Source organism: Sorex araneus, chromosome 4 (genome assembly GCF_027595985.1).
Source record: "Sorex araneus isolate mSorAra2 chromosome 4, mSorAra2.pri, whole genome shotgun sequence".
NCBI classification, from domain to species: domain Eukaryota; kingdom Metazoa; phylum Chordata; class Mammalia; order Eulipotyphla; family Soricidae; genus Sorex; species Sorex araneus.
Window position 1 is genome coordinate 8,996,069 of NC_073305.1, and position 14,473 is coordinate 9,010,541.

At 41.5% G+C, this 14,473-nt stretch overlaps 1 protein-coding gene across 2 annotated transcripts in view; it reads right to left on the reverse strand.

Moving 5' to 3' along the window:
• TMCC1 (transmembrane and coiled-coil domain family 1) overlaps positions 1–14,473 on the reverse strand; it is a 178,188-nt gene that overhangs the window by 154,292 nt on the left and 9,423 nt on the right. For both annotated transcript variants that reach the window (XM_055137114.1, XM_055137115.1), the window contains exon 2: positions 13,452–13,700. The gene's annotated coding sequence lies outside the window, so the exon portion shown is untranslated. The remainder of the gene's footprint in view (positions 1–13,451; positions 13,701–14,473) is intronic.

The following is a 14,473-nucleotide window of genomic DNA, read 5'->3' on the forward strand; positions in this document are numbered from 1 at the left end:
CAAGCGTCCTACCTTTTCTACTACTACTCTGCCCCCCCTCCTCTTGAAAAAAATATGCAAATCCCCATATCTAGGAAGCATGACCCCCAACAAGTACTAAAATTAAATATGAAGAACCTAACCAGGTATGTATCTAATTCCCAGTCATTATAAACAACAGTGGAAGAAGGAACCATAATAAAAGTTTAAAATTACCTGTTCACTTGGCATAATCGATATGCCAAAAACAGTAACAAGTCTCACAATGGAGACGTTACTAGTGCCCGCTCAAGCAAATCGATGAACAATGGGACGACAGTGCTACAGTTCACTTGGCTAATATTAGCCCATATCTACTCTTTGGGTAACACTGCATTATACCCCTACGTACATAAAAATCTAAAAGTTGGGGCAAAGAACTGTTAATAGACCACTATGCAAAAACATTTCCCGGTCAAGTATTTTTTTCTATCTTAAGAATGGGGCCGGAGCGATAGCACAGCGGGTAGGGCGTTTGCCTTGCACGCGGTCGACCTGGGTTCAAACCCCGGCATCCCATATGGTCCCCCAAGCATTGCCAAGAGTAATTCCTGAGTGCAAAGCCAGGAGTAACCCCTGAGCATCGCTGGGTGTGACCCAAAAAGCAAAAAAAAAAAAAAAAGAACAATACAGTAACAACTGAAACAAAAGGTATATGTAAGTCTGAGCGATGACATAACCAACATGATTTAGAGACTCACAAATAAATCTCTCGGAAGAGAGCAACATGACAGCAACATGCCAGAGATGCCTCCAGAGGCAAAGTCAAAATCCAGTTAAAAAAAAAAATTAAAACAATCCCAGCATTTACCACCACATTTAAAATTTTAGAATTTAGAATTTTAGTTAAGCTCATTCCAAGGAAATTTACTGAAGCAAAAATGATTGTTTGAATTGTTGTTGTTGTACCTGTCTGGTGCTGGGCCATACCTGGCAATGCTCAAGGGTTACTCCTGGCTCTGCACTCAGGAATTACTACTAGCGGCAACTGAGGGCCCATATGGGATGAAGGGATTGAACCCAGGTCAGCCACTTGCAAGGCAAATGTCCTGTCTGCTGCACTACTGCTCCGTTCCCAGAGGTTGTTTTTTAAATATCTCGCTCTTCTATTTCATTGTTTGCATATAGGAAAGCCATGGAGTTTTGTAGCCTGCCACTTTACTATAAAAATCAATTGTTTCTAGGAGTTGGTTGGTTGGTTTTGGTTTTTTCAAATTTTCTAGATACAGTATCATGATATCTACAAGCATTGAGAGTTTAACTTCTTCCTTTCCAATATGGATGCACTCAGTATCTTTTTCTTGCCTAATTGCTATACAAATACTTCTAATACTATATTAAATACGAGTGGTGAGAATGGGCAACCTTCTCTTTTGCCTGATATTAAAAAGGATTCTAGGTTTTCCCCATTGACTATGATGTCTGCTGTGTGTTTAATGGCCATTGTGGTAATGGTTTTGACTATGTTGAGGAAAGTTCAGTTCCCATCTTAATTATTACTTTTTAAATTGAATCACCGAGAGCTATAGTTATAAAACTTTGACGTTTGAGTTTCAGTCATACAATGATTCAGTTCCCATTTTATTGAGAATGGATGTTAGATCACGCAGAATGCTTTCTCTATGTTTACTGATGCAATGATAAAATTTTTATTCTTGTATTGATATGGTGTTTTACACTGACTTGCATAAGTGAAACCACCCTTGCATACCTGGGATGAAATGAATCTCACTTAATCATGGCATATGATCTTTTTTATGACTTGCTGGGTTGGATTTCCTAATATTTTGTTGAAAATCTTTGTTCCGTATTCAACAGAGTTAATGGTCTGTAATTCTCCTTTTTCGCAGTGTCTGCTTTTAGCTTTAAGGTAATGTCTGCTTTCACAGAAACTGTTAGGAAGTGTTTCTGATTCCTCAATGCCTGAAAGAATCTGAAAAGGATTGGCAGTATGTAGGATAACACTGGGTTTGTCCTTTCAGCCTGGCCGAAGGGAACTTAGTTTACCTTAAAGCAATGTCCTTTCTGTATGGACACAGGAAGACAGTTAATATTATGCTTTATAACATGGGAGTTGATTGACTCCAGTAATATTTACTCCTGGGCATCTGCTTTCTCGACTCAGTTGCCCTTAGTTCCTAACACCCCAAAAGCAGGGTCCCAACGAGGTACTGAATGGACCTAGGGCAAGCTGTGAGCTACCCTGGCATCGAAATGGGCCAGGCCAAAGTGCCACAATATTCAACTATAAGTTGAGAGCATGGTCATAGACAAATGCTGTCATGATCCAAAAGTAATGACGAGAATAGGACCCTGCTGGGGTTAGGAAGACTAACCTGACCAGAGGACTGTGGTCTGGAATATATAATGAATGTCCTCAGGAAGAACCAAACTTTAAGTCTGATATATCTCTTACTGTGCTCATACAGAATGACACTGCTAGGATACTAGCAGATTTACTACAACTAATTAAGTGGATTACTACCTAAGGAAAGAAGAAAGCCACACACCCTGGATGAGATCCCACCCTTAATCGAATCTCCTAGTAATCTGGAGTAATCTCCTTAGATGAGATTTTATCCTTGAGTTAATCTCCTGGAGGAGTGGTCTTACCCCTCTTTGTTGATTTGTTAATGTTCAACCCACCTTTGTATCACCACCCTATGTGATTGCTATATAAACTAAGACTGTAAGAGCAGAGGGGGTGAAGTAAGGGTCAGAGTCAGAATAGGGGTCAGAGTCAGAAGTAGGGGTCAGAGTCAGAAGTGAGAGCAAGAAGGGCTCCAGAGAGAGAAGAAGGAGAGATGGGAAGAGAGATCAGAAGAGATCGATAAGACAGATCAGGAGAGACCAGAGGAGAGACGACAGAGAAAGTTAGAGATAGAGACAGACAGAAGAGAGCACAGCGGCACACACAGAAGCAGAGCACAGAGGAGGAGCCATCTGGATCCGGCGAGAGAAAGCGAGCAAGCCGAGGGGCTCGAGAGAGCAAGAGAGAGAGCTGCCCCGAGAGCCCGCAAACACACACCTTTCTGCGCACACGTGTCTGTATTTTTTACAGCAGTAGGTCTTCTTGAAAAGTTTAGAAGAACTTACTGGCCAGTGTACCTGGGCCTGGGCTTTTGTTTAGGGAAAGATTTACCATTTTGATTTCTTCTAACGTGATAGATCTGTACAGGTATTCCATATCATCTTGGTTCAGATTTATAGAGTTATAAGAATACAAGAAATTTTCCATTGAGTTTAGGTTCTCAGGCTTCATGGTGTCAAGTTTCTCAAAGTTATCTCTGATGATCCTTTGGATTTCTATGTTATCTCTGATGTCATCCCTTTCACTTCTGATTAAATAGGGTTCTCTCTCTTTTTTTAGCTTTGTAGTAGTTTATCAATCTTATTTATTTTATCAAATAACCAGCTCTTGGTTTTGTTAATCTTTCAGATTATTTTTCCTTTATCCCAGTTCATTGATGTTTCCCTTAAGTTTTATAATTTCTTTCCTCCTGCCTGCTTTGGGCTCCATTTTTTTTTTGTCATTTTCCAGTTTCTTAAATTGTGCGCTTAAGTTATTTTTGTGCAGTTAGGTTACTTATGTGAGTCCTTTCTTCTTCCCAATGAATGCAAGTATAGCTAAGAACTTTCCTCTTAACACCGCTTTTGCTGTATCTTACCAGTTCTGGTAGGTAGTGCTATCGTTCTTGTATCCAGGAGCCTTTGACTTCCTCTCTGACCCACTTGTTCAGTAGTGAACTGTTTAATTTACAGATGTTTGAGTTGTTTCTTCATTTATTTTTGTGATTAACCTCTATTTTCAGTGCATTGTGGTCTCAGATGATAGTATGATTTCTATTCTCTTGACTTTGTGGAGGTATGTTTTGTGTCCCAGCCTGTAATCTATCTTGAAGAATGTCCCAGGTACACTGGAGAAGAATGGGTATTCTGCTTTTGGGGTATAGAAAGCCATCTATAAATGCACACACACACACATACATTTTTCCATTTCTTCCTCCAAAACATGTTTTTTTCCTTATTGATCTTTTAGTCTAGTTTTAATCTATCAAGAGGTGACAGCGGTGCTGAAGTCTTCAACTACTGATGCGCTACTGTCAGTCTTTCTTCAAGTCTTAAGCAGTTGTCTTAAGTATTTTGCTGGTCCCTCATTAAGTACATCCATGTTTAGGAGTGTGAATTCTTCCTGATGTACATATCCCTTTATGTATTGTCTAGTTCTCCCTCTCGGAGAACCCGGCAAGCTACCAAGTACCCTGCCCGCACAGCAGAGCCCGGCAAGCTCCCCGTGGAGTATTCGATATGCCAAAAACAGTAACAATGATGGGTCTCATTCCCCTGACCCTGAAAGAGCCTCCAACTCGGCACCGTTGGGAAGGACGAGAAAAGAGAGGCTGCTAAAATCTCAGGGCTAGGATGAATGGAGACATTACTGGCACCCGCTCAAGCAAATCAAAGAACAACAGGATGACAGTGATACTGTGATATAGTACATATCTTTTGATCATTAAGAAGTAACCCTCATCATCTTTTATAACCTTTTTGAGCCAGAAGTCAATGTGGTCTGATACTAGGATGGTCACCCCAGCTTTCCTGAGGGAGTTTGCTTGAAGAATTGTCTTCCCATTTTTAATCTTTGAGGTTGAATCATTGGATTCAACGTTCTAATCCATCCTGCCACTCTGTGTCTCTTAAATGGTGCATTTAGGCCAATTTGATAAAAATTATCATGGATTTCTGTGCTTTACTTCTGTAGAAGTTGGCATGTTTGTGGGATTCATCTTGTTTCAAAGTAGCCCCTTTTGTGGCTGGAGCAATAATACAGTGAATAGGTATTTGCCTTGCATGTGGTCAACCCGGGTTTGATCCCGTCATCCCATATGGTTCCCTGAGCACCGCCAGGAGTAATCCCTCAGTGCAGAGCCAGAGTAACCTCTGAGCATCACCAGGTATAACCCAAAAAGCCAAAAAGAGAGAGAAAAAAAAAGGAGCACCTTTAGTTCTTCTTTTTTTTTGCTTTTTTGGGTCACACCCAGCAATGCACAGGGGTTACTCCTGGCTCGTGCACTCAGGAATTACTCCTGGCGGTGCTCAGGGGACCATATGGGATGCTGGGAATCGAACCCAGGTCGGCCGCGTGCAAGGCAAATGCCCTACCCACTGTGCTATTGCTCCAGCACCCCCCCCTTAGTTCTTCTTGTAAAGATTATTTTGAGTGTATAAACTAAGCTATTTATTTATTTATTTTTGCTTTTTGGGTCATACCGGCAATGCACAGAGGTTATTCCTGGCTATGCACTCAGGAATTACTCCTGGTGGTGCTCAAGGGACCATATGGGATGCTGGGAATCAAACCCGGGTTGACTGCATTCAAAGCAAAAGCCCTACCCGCTGTACTATTGCTCCAGCCCCAAAACTGAGCTATTTTTTATCCATGCAGTTGGTATATCATTATTTCAAATATGAATAAGAGTCTGGCTGGGTATGGTATTTTTGGTGAGGCATTCATTTCATTGAGTTTCTTAGCTATATCCACTATTTTCTTTATGTCTGGAGGATCTCATGATATATGTGCTGTAAATCTTATTGACACTCCTTTGGAATTTTCCTTTTTTGTTCTTGCTTCTTTGATTTTTTTTTTGTTTTGAGGGCACACCTGGCAATGCTCAGGGGTTACTCCAGATTTTGCACTCAGGAATATGAGACCATATGAATGCCAGATATCGAACTCAGGCCAGGCATATGCAAGGCAAATGCCCTTGCTATCACACCAGCCCTCTGGCTGCTTTTAGTTTTCTACCTTTACCTATGGCTTTTGTCATTCTGGCTGGGATATGTCTTGAAATATTTTTATTTGGACCTCTTGTAACTGGTACCCTTCAGGACTCCTAGATATGGCTGCTTGGATTCTTCAGCTCTGGAAACTTCTCAGCAATAATATCTGTGACAGATGATTCTTCATCAGGGTTGTCTTCCTATCCTTCTGGGACTGATGACTCTTATGCTATTCCTCTTTAATTCATCCCAGGGTTTTCTTTCTGCTGTTCTTTTACTTTGAGGCTTTTTTTTTCCATCTGAAGCTGTTGTTTGGAGTTTTTCTGTATTTCATCTTGAAGCTCACCGATTCTGTCCTCAGCTACTGTTACTCTGCTGGTGAGACTTCCAGTCAGTTTCTCATTTTGCTGACCAAGTCTTTCAATTTTGTTATTTCTGTTGGTAGTTTTCTCATTTCTACTCTCATATCATCTTGTGTTTTCTGGCTATCCATTCCATTGTTTCTTTGAGTTCGTTAAATATCGTAAGCATTTCCATTCTGAAGCCCTTTTTAGAGATTACACAGGTGGTTTACTGGGTCTTTGGGATTACAATCTTCACCCACCACCCATGGTGGGAATGTGTGCTGCTTCACCATGGTTCCTTCTGCAGTCTGAAGGTGCATCTTTTCCACGACATTGTCAGTAGGACTGTCAGGGAGGTCTCTGGGAGAGCTCTCGGGAGGGAGGAGAATTGTCTCTAGAGGGAGGGGGATTGTCTTATGGTGGCATTAGTGGCAGTGAGATTTGGGAAACAGCGACTGATTTCATACCTTCTGGTGGAGCCAGGTTCCACAGAGCCATCTGCTCCAGGTTTGGACACCAAGGAGAACACTACTTCAGGGCACACTTGGGAAAAAACACTTTTGGTTTTGGGGCCCCACCCAGTTTTACTCAGATTTACTCCTTGCTCTACATTCAGTGATTACTCCTGGTGGACTCAAGGGACCATGTGGGGTGCCAGAGATTGAACTCCAGGTAAACTGCATGCAAGGCAAGTCTCTACCTGCTGTCCTATCTCTCTGACTCAAGACTTTCTTTACTAAAATAAACAAACTTACTTTAAATATTCTGGAAGAAAAATGGCGGTCTCAGGGCCGGAGCAATAGCACAGTGGGTAGGGCGTTTGCCTTGCATGCGGCCAACCCAGGTTCGATCCCCGGCATCCCATATGGTCCCCCAAGCACTGCCAGGAGCAATTCCTGAGTGCAAAGCCAGGAGTAACCCCTGAGCATCACTGGGTGTGACCCAAAAAGCAAAAAAAAAAAAAAGAAAGAAAGAAAAATGGCGGTCTCAAAGTTACATATCGTATCACTAAAAAAAAAAAGAAATATTTTTAAAATATGTATATTGAGTACCTGGAATGTGGCTCAAATGGTAGAGCACATGCACTGACTGACCTGGGTTGGATCCCTTACCCTACATGGCCCCCTCTACATGCCCCCCCCTCTCCTCTCCCCAGCACCAAGAGCACTGCTAGGAGAGGCCAACAACAAAATACATGCAAACATTTTTATTGCTTAAATGTATTTAAACAAATCATTATGAAGCAAACATGCAAATAATTTAAACATTAAACAAAAATAAATGAGCATATTAGGAGCACCACCGGGTATGACCCAAAGACAAACCATAAAAATTAAAATGCCAGTCACAAAAGACCACAGGCATACAAATTCCCAGAATACACAATATGATGAACACAACATACATTAATGATCACCTAGAGCTGGAGCAGTCGGGGCCAGGGGGACTAAGCAATAACTGTTAAACAGGTATAGGTTCTTTAGGATGATGAAAATACTCTGAAACTAGACTTTTGTGATAGATGCTCAATTTTGTGACTTTACTAAAATGTAAATCACTGAAATATACAATGTTTTCCCCATTCCCTTTGCTGCTGTTGTTGCAAGAATCAGGGGTCACATATATGCTTGCTTCTGGTGCTCACACATTAGTTGAGGTGCTAGCCTGGGTGTCAACAGGACAAAGCTGGGAGTCTCAGGGGTGATGCCCAGGAAATGAATTCAGGGCTCTGCACATACTAGGTGAGTTCACTATAACTGACCTGCTGCCCAACCCCTACTCTACTTTTTTCTTGGTAAGAAAGGAGTGTTTCTTTCAGCAGTGCTCAGGAGTTTAAGAGTCAATCCGTCCTACAACAAGTGGTCTGTAACGTGAGCCTGCGGGTTCAGTGCTCAGGTTCACCTATGTGGGACAACTCAGCCTGTGGTGCTGGAAGTCACTAAGGCCACTTTACAGTCTCAGGAGGTGCCAGTGGTGATCTTGGGGACCAAACAATGCTGGGAACTGATCCTGCAAGAAAATATTATCTGTGTTTGTCACAGTACACTGAAAAATTAGCTCTGTAACAGAATTAGAATACAGTTATTTAAGGATAGAAGTCTAGACAGAAAAGAAACAATACTGGAATTTGATAAAGATCCCTCAGGAATATAACATTTAAGCTGTTTCAAAAGCACCTTTTATCTGAGGGCTCAAAAACAAATGTTATTTACATTACCAAGATTCAAAACAGCAGCATAATAGCTCAATTAAAAAAATATATATCGAAGACTAAGAGAGAATTCAGTACTGCTGTTCTGAAACTCAGCCTTCTGCTCTAAAAACAAAATCTATGGTTATGTAATCATGATGTGGTATATGTATTTTTTTCCCTGTCACCAGTTCTAGGCACAGAGCTCTTAAAACCCTTGGATTTTCTTAGTATTAAAGAAATATTTTTGTTATTCATAGTATGTCTGAGGTTCTGCTAAAGAGGAAATTTCCGGAGGGCCCCTAGATAGTTTCAGAATGGAGAAACTGGTATGCCAGGAGAAGCAACCACTTCAAGGAGATTAGATCTTTCAGCCTCCACCCCCTTTCCCAAGAAAGAGAGGCAAAGGTAAACAAAGAACAATTCTGTTTACAATATGCTGTAATCTATTAAGTGTGCAATAAATAACACTGAATCTGAAAACTATATGAGCCTAATTAAACGTGACAGACATGAAAAGAGGAGCACACAGCGTGGGGAAAAATGGCACCACACACTTGACAGCACTACAGTGGGTTTCCACCAACCTCCAATTTGTAAGAAAAACAGTACTGACAAAAAATAACGTGTGCCTATGTTCTCTTAATCTAGCATGGTACATTTAGAAATGCTCGGGGAGAGCTGAAGAGATAGCTCAAGTGGTCCATGCCTATAAATATTCATTGATATTTGCCTCTTTTCACAGCCACATCATACACTAGTTTCTATTATAGTAGCTTTCAAATGAAGAAGTATTAGCAGCCCTATCATTTCTGTTAATGAATAGGATCTTCTCCTTTTAGCACACCTGTCATACCACTTTCAAACTTCATCCTGCTCCAAAGGCCTTGATTTCCACTGATGAAACATATTAGATAACCCTCTGGGCTTACATCGTTTATAAACTTTTTGATAAGCATGTGACCCATTAAAGCAAACTAAATAGCAAATCAAATTCCAAGATTAACAAGCTGAGAGAAGATATCTGCAAAACACATAGCATATGAAGGTTTCATTACATAAATGAATGCATAAATGCATAAAAAAATCAACTGATCAATAAAAAAGATTCAAATTCTACATAAATAGCTCATATTTAAAAAAAAAGAATCTGGAGGAAGAGTACAATGACTCAGAACATCTGCCTGGCAGTGTATTATTCACAAGTTAGAATCCCTGTGTTGTCACATGTGCCACGCGTGATTCTGGCTGCTCTACCATTTGAACCTGGCAACTACACTCCCTATGATCCACAGCACTGCAAGTGACTTTGGCCACATCAGTCATGTGTGTGCAAACACAAAAAGGGGTAAGACCCCCAGCAAGCAACACAACTAAAAGACATGCAAGTACGACAGCAAGTCCAACCCCTGATGAGCATGTGTGTGAGCACCAGAGACACCCCTCCCACAACAAGTACTTTAAGCATTACCTGCCTCAACTAAAGTGTTCCACTCCAAGAGGGCACACATGCCAACACTGCAAGTAAAGGAGTGAAAAACCTCAATGAACACTGTGGCCAGCCACGTGAGTACCACAATCTTGGGATGTGGGAAGCTCAGCTAACAATATGTGTGAGCACCAGTCAGGCATGTATGTAGCCTCTAGCATCATAACTATAATACTAGCAACAAAGGAGCAGGGAAAGAAGGATATTTTGTTTGGGAGCTATACCCGGTGATGCTCAGGACTTACTCCTAGCTCTTCACTCAGCGATCATTCACAGTAGGGTTTAGGGAACCATCTGAGTGTGATTGAACCCATGTCAGTCATGGGCAAGGGAAGTGCCCTAGCCACTGTTCTATTGCTCCGGTTCAAACATTTTTTTTAATGGGTTTTATGTGGATAAGAAAAGATCTTCAGGGGGCTGGAGCGATAGCACAGCGGGTAGGGCGTTTGCCTTGCACGCAGCCAACCCGGGTTTGATTCGCAGTATCCCATATGGTCCCCCGAGCACTGCCAGAAGTAATTCCTGAGTGCAGAGCCAGGAGTAACCCCTGAGCATAGCCAAGTGTGACCCAAAAAGCAAAAAAAAAAACCAAAGAAACAAAAAATAAAGAAATGATTCATGACTGGCAAAGAAAACTAGAACAATTATATTCTCTTGATCAGATAACTACTTTTCTTAAAGACAATTGGGGTCCAGGACAGCGATATGATCCTCAATAAAATATAAGGCGATAGCAAATAGAGTAGCGCTACCGAAACCGTGGTGTATGCCTATAACCAATGCTCAAATGTGTGTGTCTTGAATTACTATGGGCTCAATCCATATGCTATCATTTAAGAAATCTAAAAATAAAATAAACTGTACATATTTGAATCTCTGCACAAACAAGGTTTTGAATAACTATTTTCTCTATTCTCCTCAGTATTTAAGCACTGCTGTAACTGTTAGTGGGAAGTTCAGCTTACAGTAACCCTCCCTGAATCTTTCACATGCCCACAGAGTATTAAGATAACCAGTATTAGTCTGAGACCAACAAATGTTGGCTCCCGTCTACTATTTAAATCTACTAGAACATAAATCCATTCAGGCAATAGTTTTTCCACTGCGATCTTAGTACTTCCAACAGACTCAATTTTAAAAAAACTGGGAAGCAGGAGCTGCTGAGTCACACTCAGAGGTGCTCAGGGGTTATTCCTGGCTCTGTGCTCAGGAGTGGCCCTGGCAGTGCTCAGGGAGCCATATGTGGTGCCAAGGATTGAACCATGGTCAGTACCTCGCCTCTTCAGCATATCAACAAATTTTTTTTTTGCTTTTTTTTTTTTTTCTGGTTCACACCCAGCGATGCTCAGGGGTTACTCCTGGCTCTGCACTCAGGAATCACCCCTGGCGGTGCTCAGGGGACCATATGGGATGCTGGGAATCGAACCTGGGTCGGCCACGTGCAAGGCAAACACCCTACCCGCTGTGCTATCGCTCCAGCCCCTCAACAAATATTTTTTTTAAAGAAGAAACAAGCAGGGACCAGGTATGCTGCTCGATGGAAAGAGCATATGCCTCAATATGTGAAACACTGGACGAAATTACTAACACCAATAAAACAAATGAAAAACAAGAGAACTTACATAAATGCCAATACTGAGTAAGTTTTATCCAACCAAAACCTATCTACCTTGACGATTTGCATGAGCTAATCTGGCTCAGAATACTACATAAACTGAATACTTCTTAGGGATTATTCCTGGAGGGGCTCAAGGAACCACAAATGGTGCCAGAGATTGAAACCAGGTTAGCACGTGCAAGGCAAGCACCCTACATACTGTATTATGGCTCCAGTTCCAAGCACTAAATACTTTAAATGTAGGGGCTGGAGCAACAGCACAGCGGGGAGGGCTTTTGCCTTGCACGCAGCTGACCCAGGTTTGATTCCCAGCATCCCATATGGTCCCCCATGCAACACCAGGAGTAATTCCTGAGTGCATGAGCCAGGAGTAACCCCTGTGCATCGCCAGGTATGACCCAAAAAAGCAAAAAAATGAATAAATATTTTAAATGTATAAAATAAGCTTTCAAATAAATAATTTTTAAAAGGTAAATCTTCAAAATATGAAGTTTATAAAATGTTTCCTTGTTATAAAACTGGTATTTTCTCAGAATCACCTTTAACAAACCCCCTTTTTAAAATATACTGAGCCAGGAGTAAGCCTCGAGCATCACCAGGTGTGACCAAAAAAGCCAAAAAAGAAAAAGTACGAAGTAAAAACTGGGTCTTCTCAATGAAAAAGAGATACACGTACAAGAGAGAGCCAGAGACAGCTCCACGAGCTGAGTGCATGCAGAAGACCAGTCCAAGCCCAGCACCACGTTTCCTGAGCACAGAGCCAGAAAGAGCCCTTGAGCACCAGGTGTGGAACAAAAACAAAGGATACGCCTAGAGCACAAGTGCATTAATAATCCTTTACATCAATAAAATAATCTACAAAATTTTTGTCATTTGATCCTCAATATCAATTATAAAGTATCAAAATGTTTTAGAGGTAGGGGGGAAAAATAACACCAAAACTGGTAACTGACAGAGAGATAGATAGTATAGGAGGTAAGGCACTTGCACGTAACTGCTACTGTCACAAGCCTGGTTGAAATCCCATCGCCACATACGATCCTCTGAGCTCCACCAACGGTTAGTTACTCTTGAGTCCAGAGCCAAAAATAGCCCCTGAGCACCACTGGGTGTGGCCAAAAAAACCACAAAAAACAAAAACAAAATAAACAAGTCAAAAAAAAAAAAAAACCCTGAGAACTAGTCTTTTTATTTTTAGTTCAAAACAACTTATCATACCTCCTCCAGAAAACTATACTGATGAGACTATAAAACCATATAGTCACTTATTATGCTAAAATACTGTTTCCCCAAAATATTCAGGGTCTATGCAGAATGAAAACTCAACATTAATAAGAATTCAAATCTCTTCTTATTACTAGTCTAATCCAGAGTTCAATCATTCCAAGAATATAAGGAGTAAGCTGCAAATAAGGAAATTCTTACTTAACCATGACAATTGCTAGGAAAGAGACAATGGGACCCAAGGGATGACGCAGTGGCAATAAGTGATTGCCCTGCAAGTGTGAAGCAGTGTTTTTCCTCCTACGTGTATTGAACAGAATCTCGAGAGCTATTCTGTGAAAACTGATGCTGCAACAGCAGGCACACACAGCCAAGAGTGTGAAAGCATTTATTACTTAAAGGGATGTAACTCTCCAGCAAGCACAACGGTCATCTGCAGTTAATATGTATACTGGGGTTTGTACACCCCACTCAAACCACAATGTGCTCAAACACCAGAACTAAAATGCAGGCATGGAACCATTGCAACAAGATGTATATCCCTGGCAGGCACCACAACGAAACACAGAAGCACCACAGCCAGGTAACTGTGTGACCTCCAATCAACACAACAATGAAGGGAAGGGATGGGGGGCAGTTAAGAAAGAAGAGAGTCAATGGAAGAAGGAAGATGAAACAAGTAACTGAAAACTCAATTCTCCCAGAAAAGTAATTACTGTATCCTTATTTTACACATTTCTAAGTGCCTTGTGATGCAAACTTTGCAAGAGAAGGAAAGAAACCTACCTCCTCAAAATCCAGGAGAACGGTTTTCCTTTCTTTGCATAGATGGAGATCAACAGTTGTAATCCAAAATGTTTCCCAAAAGTTCTTTTTTAAAAAAGACATAGAAATAGAAGATCCATATAAAATAGATCCAATCTGGGAGAATGGAACTGTGTCTTCTACATCTTGTAATCAAGAGCAGCTGTTCACCAAATGTCAGCATCCGAAGACAGTGCCGACTGTGAGCATGTCTTCTCGAGAGAGCGCTACCTGGTGGGTCAGAGGAGCAAGAAGAGAAACACGACTTAGTGCAAGTGGCTTGGTGGCAAACAACTACCAGTTATCAGTTGTTAGTTCACATAAGTATAAATATTAAACGATCACTCAAATGGTACAAAACATGCCTCGTATGGAAAAGGTCTAGAGTTCAACCCCCAGAAGCCCACAGAACACCAGCACCACGTGGTGTGACCCTGGTGACCCCCAATCACCATACCACCAAGCCTAAGCACAGCACCTTCAGACTGAGCACTGCGGAGTGGCCCAGTATTAGAAATTTTTTGTGGAAGAAAAAATTTAATCTTTTTGATTCGAGCTCAGTGTTCTATTGCACAGGGAGGGACCAGGTGTGACTCCCTGTTAGGAAGTGCTACTCAGGCCCTGCCAGGTTGCGGCCCCGCCCCTCAGAGCCACCGATGGGCTACTCGGAGAGTGACAGCATCCATTACTGGGAATCAAACTCAGGCCTCTCACAGGCACGGCCTGGGCCCCATTCCTCCGGGCTATCTCCCTGACCCTACACAAACCTTCCTAAACGGCTGCCTAGGGACAAGTTCCTTGGAATAAAGTAGCAAGAGGTTATTTATTTTTCATTTGTCTCCTGGGAACCCAACGTCAACTGAAAATAAACAAGACAGTAAATGTTCGTTATTTCAAGAAATATGAAAAACATTAGGTTTCCGTGAATAAGTCAGTTATCCCACCTGGCAAAGAAAATATTTGTTAAATCTTCCTGAGGAAATGAATTTATAAAAGCAAAAGTG